This window comes from Narcine bancroftii, chromosome 6 (assembly GCF_036971445.1).
Source record: "Narcine bancroftii isolate sNarBan1 chromosome 6, sNarBan1.hap1, whole genome shotgun sequence".
Lineage (NCBI taxonomy): Eukaryota > Metazoa > Chordata > Chondrichthyes > Torpediniformes > Narcinidae > Narcine > Narcine bancroftii.
Window position 1 is genome coordinate 129024371 of NC_091474.1, and position 11516 is coordinate 129035886.

At 45.4% G+C, this 11516-nt stretch overlaps 1 long non-coding RNA gene across 1 annotated transcript; it reads right to left on the bottom strand.

Annotated features, from left to right (window-relative positions):
• Nucleotides 1–2321: 2321 nt before the first annotated feature.
• Nucleotides 2322–7014, bottom strand: LOC138736483 (uncharacterized). Its single transcript, XR_011340307.1, has 2 exons — nt 6091–7014; nt 2322–2592 (listed from the first exon to the last, which is right to left on the bottom strand). It is a non-coding gene; the product is annotated as an uncharacterized lncRNA (long non-coding RNA).
• Nucleotides 7015–11516: the final 4502 nt, after the last annotated feature.

Here is an 11516-nt window from a genome sequence, read left to right on the forward strand (position 1 = left end):
AATATGTATGTATGTCTGGAAAAACAACCAACTGAAAAACCTCACAAAGATAAGCGTATACAGAGCCGTTGTCATACCCACACTCCTGTTCGGCTCCGAATCATGGGTCCTCTACCGGCATCACCTACGGCTCCTAGAACGCTTCCACCAGCTCCATCCTCAACATCCATTGTAGCGCTTTCATCCCTAACGTCGAAGTACTCGAGATGGCAGAGGTCAACAGCATCGAGTCCACGCTGCTGAAGATCCAGCTGCGCTGGATGGGTCACGTCTCCAGAATGGAGGACCATCACCTTCCCAAGATCGTGTTATATGGCGAGCTCTCCACTGGCCACCGTGACAGAGGTGCACCAAAGAAAAGGTACAAGGACTGCCTAAAGAAATGTCGGTGCCTGCCACATTGACCACCGCCAGTGGGCTGATATCGCCTCAAACCGTGCATCTTGGCGCCTCACAGTTTGGCGGGCAGCAACCTCCTTTGAAGAAGACCGCAGAGCCCACCTCACTGACAAAAGGCAAAGGAGGAAAAACCCAACACCCAACCCCAACCAACCAATTTTCCCCTGCAGCCGCTGCAACCGTGTCTGCCTGTCCCGCATCGGACTTGTCAGCCACAAACGAGCCTGCAGCTGACGTGGACTTTTACCCCCTCCATAAATCTTCGTCCGCGAAGCCAAGCCAAAGAAAGATGTCTGTGTGTGAATATATGTGTGTATGCATGTGTGGGTGTGTGCGAATATATGTATGTGTGTGTGTGTGTGTGTGTGTGAATATATGTATGTATGTGTGGGTTTCTGTGAATATATGTGTGTGTGTGTGTGTGTGTGTGCTTGTGTGTGTGCTTGTGTGTGAAGATATGTGTGTGTGTGCACACGTGATATGGCTTATTGAAGGCTTGTGCAAAAATTTCAAGACATTGGCTTTGGAAGCCACCTGTCACAACTATTTCCATTTCATTTCATATAGATGGATTCTGGTTTCCTTTATAATCTGTGCTTTTATTCTAGAGCAAGGTTACTTTCAATAACTATGTAAATTTGGCAGATGGCTTGCCAACAAAACATCCACGTGCTTCTGAAATGTGCCTCCCTGAACTGGACGTAAATTGCCACAAGAGCTTGGTTGCTCAGGTTCAAGGTCTCATTTTAATTCGTTAACTAATGACCTTGGTCTAGTCATTATTGAGAGTGGGTCTGCCTGTATAAATACCGTGTAGCATATTTCAGTGCTTGAGCTGTGACTAAGTGGATTTTGACATGTTAATGATGTATTTTCATGTTTTCCGCAGTTCGTGTTGGTCGCAATGTCCATTGAAGTTGTGGCATGCACTTAAGCGGCATTGTAGCCACGAGGGAGGTCAGTGGTTGATCACCAGGACAAGAATTTCATTATCTGTCTCCATAAAGCTCTTAGCTGCAGCTGTTTTCTTTCCTTTGCAGAATGAACATGGCTGGAAAATTAGGCAAGTCTCGGCTGATTTTAATATTGATTAAAGACAGAAGAATGGGGAAGAAGCTTGAGTTAAGATGCACTGTGTGAGGTTGATACACTTTGGCATTGTGTTTTGGCGAAATCACTTCTGGGAATATGACACCGGCACTACCAGATGGGTGACCACATATAATAGTAATGACATTTGCGTCATATGCATTGTACAATGTACATAGTGCAAGAAAAAAAAGGAAAATGGAGTTACAATAGAGCAGAAAGGCATTTTTTGGTGGTCCCAGAGTAGTTTATCGTTAGGGTAGAGCCTGACTGCTTTTGGAAAAAAAAACTGTTCTTGAACCAAGAAGGGCTGGACTTCAAGCTTCCATCACTGACATTAGCAGCGAGAAGAGGTTGTGTCTGGGTGACGGGGTGATGCTCACTGGAAGTAAAGACCTTGTGGTGAGGAGAAGATGGGTTTAGCTGGTGGATAGCTGGATACAGGATGCAGTGAACTGGGATTCACTGGTAGTGTGTTGTGCTGATGGTTGACCCTGCCTCCCAGCTCCGCCCCCATCTGCCCACATATAACCCTGGTTTCTCGTCCAAACCCAGAACCCTTCTAAAGACTACTGCCAAACCCTACCCCCTTAGTTATAAGCTAATAACTGTTCTCCCTCCAGTCGTGAGAGCTTTTATTCATGCTACCTAGGGCCTGTTGTAGGAAGATTGAAGCAGATAGGGGAGACCTGGTGGGCTTTGAGGAAGCATTCCTCACTGTGCTCTGGAAGTGGTTAATTTATGAATTTCTTTCTGTCTCATTGCTGTTTCCTGTCAGATTAAAATGCTTGGAGAAAGTAACAGAATCTAGTCATCATTAAGATAGAGACACATTTCCTCTTCCAAAGGTTATAATGGGTAAGTTCACTCAAACAATGGCCTGATTCCATTATAACAAATGATGGGTGGATTTAGTAGATTGATCTCCTGTTTCAATTCTTTAGCTTTTTAGACATTTCCATCTCGCGAGGCTATAATTGGCACTGTTTCCAAGATGAGAATCTGACCCCAAACCTCTCCCAACAGCTGGCTGTGACTCAAGTTTGACGATCCCAGACAGGGTGAAAGATCCACAGTGGAGGGGCTCAGCTGGCCAGGCAGCATCTGTGGAGAGAAATGGTCAGTCAACTTTTCAGTTCAAGACCCTTTATCAACACCTTACACTTCAAGACTTCTTTGACTCCTCCCATATCCTCCAGATCCAGGCTGTTGCCATGGGCACATGCACAGGTCCCAGCAATGCCTGCCTTCTTGTCCTGCGTGTGGTACAGTCTCTGTTCGAATCCTACTCATGGTTCCATTCTCCAAATTGTCCTCTGCAATATCCACAGTGACTCTTGTACCCATACAAGTTCAACAATTTTATTAACTTTGTGTCAACCAAGTTTCCCATCTGAACTACTCCTATTTGCCTACATTGGCTCCATATCTCTGAAATTCTTATAAATGTGCCCACCTAAATATCTTTTGAATGTTGTAATTGTACTTCCCTCCACCACTCCCTCTGGTAGCTCATTTCCCTTTCTCTTTGTGTAAAAGGTCTCATATATATTTCCCCTTCACTTAGACTTCTGCCCTCATGTAGGGTAAACAAAAGAAAAATGAAATAAATGGAATTCTGAGTTGTGAATGGCACAATCAATCAATCTGAAATCTATCCCACGCCATCAGGATATCCGACTTCCCCTCCACTGACCTGCCAATATCTCGCATGGTCTTTGCCACCAAAATATAAATGGATTCATCCCATCCTCACCACACTCTCTTCTCCCCACTGTTGTCAGGGAGAAGATACACAAGTTTGAAAACATGAATCTTTATATTCCAGGGCAGTTTCTTTCCTGCTGTTATCATGCTCCTGGATGGGTCTCACATTGGCAAATATTGATTGCACTTTTCTCAATGCCCTGCACTGTGCTTTTGAACTTTCTTCATATCCTGCGCAGTTTGTCTACTGGTAATGCTCTTCTTTATAATCCACAGAGGGATTGAACCGATGTGCAGAGATGTTATATTTGTGTCGGATTTTAGTAATGTCACACTTGGAACCTCACAGGCAATTCTGGTCCCTGTACGTACAGAGGCACTTCTAGAAGTGCTCAATGGTCATTGGAACTGGGGGCTCATACCCCTTTAGGATGATTGAATGGGCTGGGATTGCTCCCTCAAGAAACATTCTGTACACAAAATTATGAAGGGTATCGATAGAGTAAATACAAGCAGGCTTTTTCCACTGATGCAAGAACTAGAGGACGTGAGTTAAGGGCGAAAGGTGAAATGTTTAAAGGGAAAATTGGGGGGAACTTATTCATACAGAGGGTGGTGAGACTATGCAATTAGCTGCCAGCTGAAGTGGTGAATGCATGCTCAATTTCAACATTTAAGAAGAAATTGGACAGGCACATGGATGGGAGGGGTATGGAGAGATATTGTTCAGGTGCAGGTCAATGGGACATGGCAGAATAATAGTTTGGCACAGACTAAATGGGCTGAAGAGCCTGTTACTGTGCTGTAGCATTCTATGGTTCTAAAAGGAGGCGGACTTGAGTAAGGATTTAAATTACAGAAGAACTGGATGGGATAAATAAAGAGAAGTCAACTTGTCAGAATATCAAAATAACTAAAATATAGTCATTTCTAAATCTCCTTTATTGCAAAACATTTACAGATATACTAGCTGCCTTCACCTTCCTCATTAGCGATTGTTCTGTTTTAGCTCCTCTGATACTGATTATTATTACTTTGTTTGGTGTGTTAAATTGACCTGAAAATTGTCCATTGTGTTTCTGCCGATCACGGGGGAAATCTGATTTTGGCTTCATATTCTCACGGGTGAACCAATCTGGAGACTGCCCACCTGTAATGCTGATGGTTTTACCTGACTGATTACCTCATGCCAGCTCCTTTCCCCTACCTCCCGTGGTCCTCTTGCCTCCATCACCGTGTTAAACACTGATATCCTTAGTATCCACCAAGCTCACAATAGAAAGTGACCCCCTCACCAATCCATTCTTCCTTCTGACTTCACAGAGCTGGCTTGTGTGTCCCAAGGCAACCTCTGGTGAAGAGACATTTATTTACATCTATGTAAGGAGTATCCCCTTGTCCTGCTCTACCATTTAATCTGATCATGGCTGGTGTGACATCATCTTAACTACTCATTCCCGACTCCTGGTGACCTTTCACCTCCTTACTCATCAATCATCATTCTGCACACACATTTGTTTTCAGCTTCAGCCCCTGTGGTGCGCGGTTAGACAGAATCACACACACACAAGGTAAAGACTGTATTCTTTGGCTTGGCTTTGCGGACGAAGATTTATGGAGGGGGGTAAATGTCCACGTCAGCTGCAGGCTCGAACGAGTCCGATCCGGGACAGGCAGGCTTTAATCCACAAAGACTTCCACAGAGCCAGGCTGGCTGTGGCTGCAGCAATTCTGTGTGAGGTCTCGGCGCAGGCTTATGTCCCAGAGGGTGATTGACACCCGACCGGGTGGGGCTTGATCCATTCAGGCTGACTGATTGACAGCCGGCCAGGTATTGTCCTGTCCCCTTACACTCCTGCAGGTACAGAGGTTGCCCCCTGCAGTAGGCCGGTGGTGTACCACCACAGCCCCTTGAGGAAAAGAGTTCCAATGACACAAACTTGCTGACAAGAGTTCTTTTCCCCTCATCTTGGTGTGAACCAGGTAGCTCCTTACTTTTGAACAGCTCCCCTCAGTTCTAGATTCTTCCACAAATGTGGCTCAGGCCATCAAACACATCCCCTCTATCGACTCCATCTATAAACTCCCATTTATTTGGAGAAGCAGCCAACATATTAAAGGGCTCATCCCATCCTGGCCACACTCTCTTCATCCGCCTCTCCCGCCACAAAGAAGATTCATAAGTGCACCACTAGATTCTAGGACAGTTTCATTTCTGCTGTTATCAGACTCCTGAGTGAACCACAACATAGTAAAGTTATGACGTCTTTGTTCCATACCATTTTCTCCATTCCCACCATGTCATTATGTCAATTAATGTGAGAAGGTTTGCTTATCACAACAGAGTCGTACAGTTTTGCAGCATGGAGGCAGGCCCCTTTGGCCTAACATCTTTGCTGACCAAGTTGTCTTCCATAACTTGTCCCCCTTGTGGCCCATATCCCTCTGAATCTTTCCTATCCGTGGACCCATCCAAATCTTTTATAAATTAACACAATTGCACCCACCTCTACCACTTCCACTGGGAGCTTGATCCATGTGCCCACCACCCTCTGGTGAAAAAAGTGCCCTTCCATTCTCTTTCAAATCTTTCCTCTCTCACCTTAAATCCCCCTGGTTTTAGATTCCATACCCTGGGAAAAATGCCATACTTTATCTAGTTCCCTAATGGTTTTATGAACCTGCATAAAGTTCCTCCAGCCTCCCCTGCACCAGGGAGAAAAGTCCCAGCTAAACTCACCCATTTATCATTCAAGCCTGCCAGTCCTGATAACATTCTTGTAAATCTTTTCTGCACCTTTTCCAGCTTTATGGTATCTTTCCCATAGGTGGGTGACAGAACTTTGCTGTGTATTTATTTGCATGATAAATGACCCAAGATGTTTTTGAACTTACCTCGCACTCGCCCCTCAGGATCAAGCATGTTTGCGTTGACAGCCCTCTCACTTGAGGAAACTGGATACATGGGTGAGGGACAGAGGAACAGAAGGGCTTGGTGACTGGTGGTGATGCAGTAAGGCATGAGATGCGTGTGAAACGTAACCACTGGGTAAGTGGATTGACCACTAACTTCCTTGTCAATCACAGGAAAATCCATCAAATGAGGGGTTGTTCCATTGTTGTCCTCCAACTCGAGTATGCAAGCCCAGGTATTACTGGAGGTATTCAATGCATCCTCGCAATTCCCAGAAGGGTTGTTTTCTCTGCAGTGTAGGAGCTATCAGAGGTGTTTAAATCATGAGAGGCGTTGTTAGGGTAAACAGTCAGAACCTGTTCCCCAGAGAACACGAGAGGGCATACATTTAAACTGAGTGAAAGGAAGTTTAAGGGAGATGTGCAGGGCAAACATTTTTACACAGAAGATGCTAGAACAGGCTGCCAGGCGTAGTGGTGGAAGCAGATAGATGAATCCAGTTAAGGGGTTGGAGAGATCTGTATGAGGTGCAACCATCAGAGCTTTTGTTTGATTGAACATGTTCGGTACAGACACATGGGCCAAAGGGCCTCTTCCTGTGCTGTACTATTGCAAGGAAGTCCTCCAACCGGCAATGATGGGAAGGGAGACGCAGCAGAGGATGTCTCTGTCCATAGTCGGCCACAGCTCCATAGTCACATCAACAGCATCCCTTCCTTCTCGGATTCATGAACAGTGGCAGACATTCCCCTCACTTATAATCTGAAATCACCTGTAACCGAGGGGCCACAGCAACAATTACTCAAAAGACTATTGTAGAGCAGCTCATAGGCTTTTATTCACTTAAGAACACAAGCACATCCATACCGTTCGGTTGCCTTGCACTGTGCTGCAGGGGGCTGAGGAGCAGTCACCTTTATACAGGAGCCTGTGGGGAGGGGCCACAGGCACAGCCGGCCAATAGGTATGCCTGACCAGACAATTATACATAACAATGGTTTACCACACAAGATATCTTTAATAGGAGGGAATCATTTAACTAATAATGAGCAGCAGGGAAAATATGTGTGTGTCAGGGATTTGAAGTGTGAGAATGAAGCCAAATGTGTTATGAATTACCAGCATTGCGATTGTTCTGGCATCTTCCCAGCTAATTTGGCTAATTTACATTTCATCTACAGTCGGTTAAAAAATTTGCAAGAGCAATTCTGCAAGCATCTTGTATTTGTTGATGTATCCCAACGCCTGCCCTGGATGTGTAGTACCCAGGCAAGGAAATCTGCTTGGCCCTTATGCTGACAATTTGGCATGTCACCTGCATCCCTTAACAACTTCTACTGGTGCACAACTGGAAATCAGGTGTATCACTTACGCACTAAGGGAACTGATCTACCCAAGACAGCAAGAAGCTGCAGAAGGGTACGACTGTGGCTCAGGCCATCAAACACATCCCCTCCATCGACTCCATCTATAAACTCCCACTGCTTTGGAGAAGCAGCCAACATATTAAAGGACTCATCCCATCCTGGCCACACTCTCTTCATCCGCCTCTCCCGCCACAAAGAAGATTCATAAGTGCACCACTAGATTCTAGGACAGTTTAATTCTGGCTGTTATCAGACTCCTGAGTGAACAACAACATAGTAAAGTTATGTCATCTTTGTTCCATACCAACTGACCTCTCTCTTTAACTCTGCACGTCAGTACTTGCTCTACTTGTCTGCTTGTAAAATAACCTCCGTCTCCACATTTTGTGATACGTATGACTAGAAAAGAATTTGAAGTTGGAACCGCTGTCCCTTGCAAACAACAACAGGGGATCTGAGCTTTGAACTGATTTCACAATGGCCATCCTAGAAAAGATCAATATTGATGTTACTTAGAAATGGACAAGAACATGGAACATATCAGAACTGATCCTTTGCCCCATGACTCTGCTCTGGACATGATGTCCAAATCAAACTAAAACTCTGCTACTTGTACCCGAGAGAACACTGCAGCACAGTACAGGCCCTTCAGCCCATGATGTGGTGCTGACCTATATAAACCTACTCAAACATCTATGCTTCCCTTACACACATAATGCTCTATTTTTCTTGTATCTATGTGCCTGTTAAACATCCCTTTTTGTTCCAGCTTCCACCACCACCCCTGGCAATGTATTCCTGGCATCCACTACTCTCTGTGTAAAAAGGCTTCCCCCGATGTCTCCCCTAAACCTTCCTCCCCTCACCTTATACAGATGTCCTTTGGTATTTTTTACTGTTGCCCTGGAATAGAGGTGTTGGCTGTCCACCCTATCTATGCCTCTCATAATTTTATAACCCTCTATTAAGTAACCTCTCATTCTTCATTTCAAAGACAAAACCTTGTCTCATAAGGCATGTTCTCCAATCCAAGCACCATCCTGGTAAATCTCCTCTGCACCCTCACCAAAGCTTCCACATCCTTCCAGTAATGAGACGACCAGAACTGAACACATTCTCCTAGTTTGGTCTAACCAGCTGCAACATTACCTCAAGGCTCTTGAACTTAATTCTCTGTCCAATCAAAGCAAGCATACCATAAGCTGCCTTAACTATCCAATCAACTTGTGCAGCACACTTGAGAGATCTATTGATTTGGACCCTAAGGTTCTTCCACACTGTTAAGAATCCTGCCATTAACCATGTACTCCACCTACAAGTTCAACCTTCCAAAATGCATCACTTTCACCTTTATACAGATTGGACACCATCTGCCCGACTCTGCATCCTGTTGTAACCAATGATAATTTTGTCCACTATCCACAACACCTCCAGCCTTCATGTCATCTGCAAACTTCCTTACCATTCCTCCACTTCTTGGTCTAGGTCATTTATAAAAATCACAGAACAGATCTCTGTAGAATTCCACTAGGCAGTGACCACCAGGAAGAATATATTAATTTGTTACTACCCTCAGCTTTCTGTAGGCAAGCCAATTCTGAATCCACACAGCCAAGGTTCCATGGATCTCGTGTCTCATGATGTTCTGGATGGGGAACCTTGTCAAGTGACTTCTTAAAATCTATATCCACCAGATATATCACCCGACCTTCATCAATTTATTTTGGCTGTGAGGCATGGCCTGTTCCTCACAAAGCCATGCTGATTATTCCTGAGAAGACTTCTTTCTTTGGCTTGGCTTCGCGGACGAAGATTTATGGAGGGGTAATGTCCACGTCAGCTGCAGGCTCGTTTGTGGCTGACAAGTCCGATGCGGGACAGGCAGACACGGTTGCAGCGGTTGCAGGGGAAAATTGGTTGGTTGGGGTTGGGTGTTGGGTTTTTCCTCCTTTGTCTTTTGTCAGTGAGGTGGGCTCTGTGGTCTTCTTCAAAGGAGGTTGCTGCCCGCCGAACTGTGAGGCACCAAGATGCACGGTTTGAGGCGATATCAGCCCACTGGCGGTGGTCAATGTGGCAGGCACCAAGAGATTTCTTTAGGCAGTCCTTGTACCTCTTCTTTGGTGCACCTCTGTCTCAGTGGCCAATGGAGAGCTCGCCATATAACAGGATCTTGGGAAGGCGATGGTCCTCCATTCTGGAGACGTGACCTACCCAGCGCAGTTGGATCTTCAGCAGCGTGGATTTGATGCTGTCGGCCTCTGCCATCTCGAGTACTTCGATGTTAGGGATGAAGTCGCTCCAATGAATGTTGAGGATGGAGCGGAGACAGCGCAGGTGGAAGCGTTCTAGGAGCTGTAGGTGATGCTGGTAGAGCACCCATGATTCGGAGCCGAACAGGAGTGTTGGTATGACAACGGCTCTGTATGCGCTAATCTTTGTGAGGTTTTTCAGTTGGTTGTTTTTCCAGACTCTTTTGTGTAGTCTTCCAAAGGCACTATTTGCCTTGGCGAGTCTGTTGTCTATCTCGTTGTCGATCCTTGCATCCGATGAAATGGTGCAGCCGAGATAGGTAAACTGGTTGACCGTTTTGAGTTTTGTGTGCCCAATGGAGATGTTGGGGGGGGGGGGTGCTGGTAGTCATGGTAGGGAGCTGGCTGATGGAGGACCTCAGTTTTCTTCAGGCTGACTTCCAGGCCAAACATTTTGGCAGTTTCCGCAAAACAGGATGTCAAGCGCTGAAGAGCTGGCTCTGAATGGGCAACTAAAGAGGCATCGTCTGCAAAGAGTAGTTCACGGACAAGTTGCTCTTGTGTCTTGGTGTGAGCTTGCAGGTGCCTCAGATTGAAGAGACTGCCATCCGTGCGGTACCGGATGTAAACAGTGTCTTCATTGTTGAGGTCTTTCATGGCTTGTTTCAGCATCATGCTGAAGATTGAAAAGAGGGTTGGTGTGAGGACGCAGCCTTGCTTCTCTAAATGCTCATAAATCCTGTCCCTAAGAATTCCCTCCAATAATTTGGTTGAAGTCTCACTGGTCTATAATTCCCAGGATTCTCCCTTTTATCATTTTTAAACAAGGGGACCATTCTCCGATTATCCAGTACCTCCTCTGAGGCCAGGGAGAATGCAAAGATCATTGCCCATGCCCCAGTAATCTCTTCCTTCACTTCCTGTGGAAACCTGTGGTATATCTCATCCTGTCCCAGATACTTATTAATTCAAATATTTTCAAGAAGATCCAGCACTTCCTCTTGTTTAATCTCAACAGGCACACAAGCCTGCTCCATACTGAACGCACAGGTCACTCTCTCTATTGAACACTGAAGCAAGGTATTCATTTAGGACCTCCCCTGCAGATATTCCCTCCATTATCCTTAGGTGACCCATCCTTCACTCAAGTCATCCTCCTGTTCCTCACGTAAGGAATACCTTAGGGTTCTCCTTAACCCTACTTGCCAAAGCCTCATTGTCTTCTTTGAGCTCCCCTAAATCCTTTCTTGTTCCTTCCTGGCTACCATTTAATTTTCATGAGCCCTTCCTGCCTTTTGCTTCCTTAATCTTGTGTATGTTTCCTTCTTCCTCTTAACCAGCAGGCCTTGCCTCCTCCGTCCACCACAGTTCCCTTATCCTGCCATCTTTTCCCTTTCTCAATGGGACAAACCTATCCAGAACCCTTAAATCATCTCCACATTTCTTCTGTGCTTTTTCCCAAAAATATGTTCCCAATTTATTCTCCCTATTTCATGCCTAATCCCATAGTAATTAGCCCTTTCCCCATTAAACATAGATATTTCCCCATTGTTCATAGATATGCTAAAGGTCAGGAAATTGTGTTCATTGTCCACTGAAATGGTTCCCCACCAAGAGGTCTGTCACCTCACCGGGTTCATTACCCAATAATCGTCAGGAATTCTTCTTGGACACACTTGATAAATTCTGCACCATCAATCTCTCTTGCAGTAAGGAGGTGCCAGTCAATATTTGGGAAGTTGAATTCTCCCATAACAACAAATGTTATTACTGCACCATTCCAAAATCTGC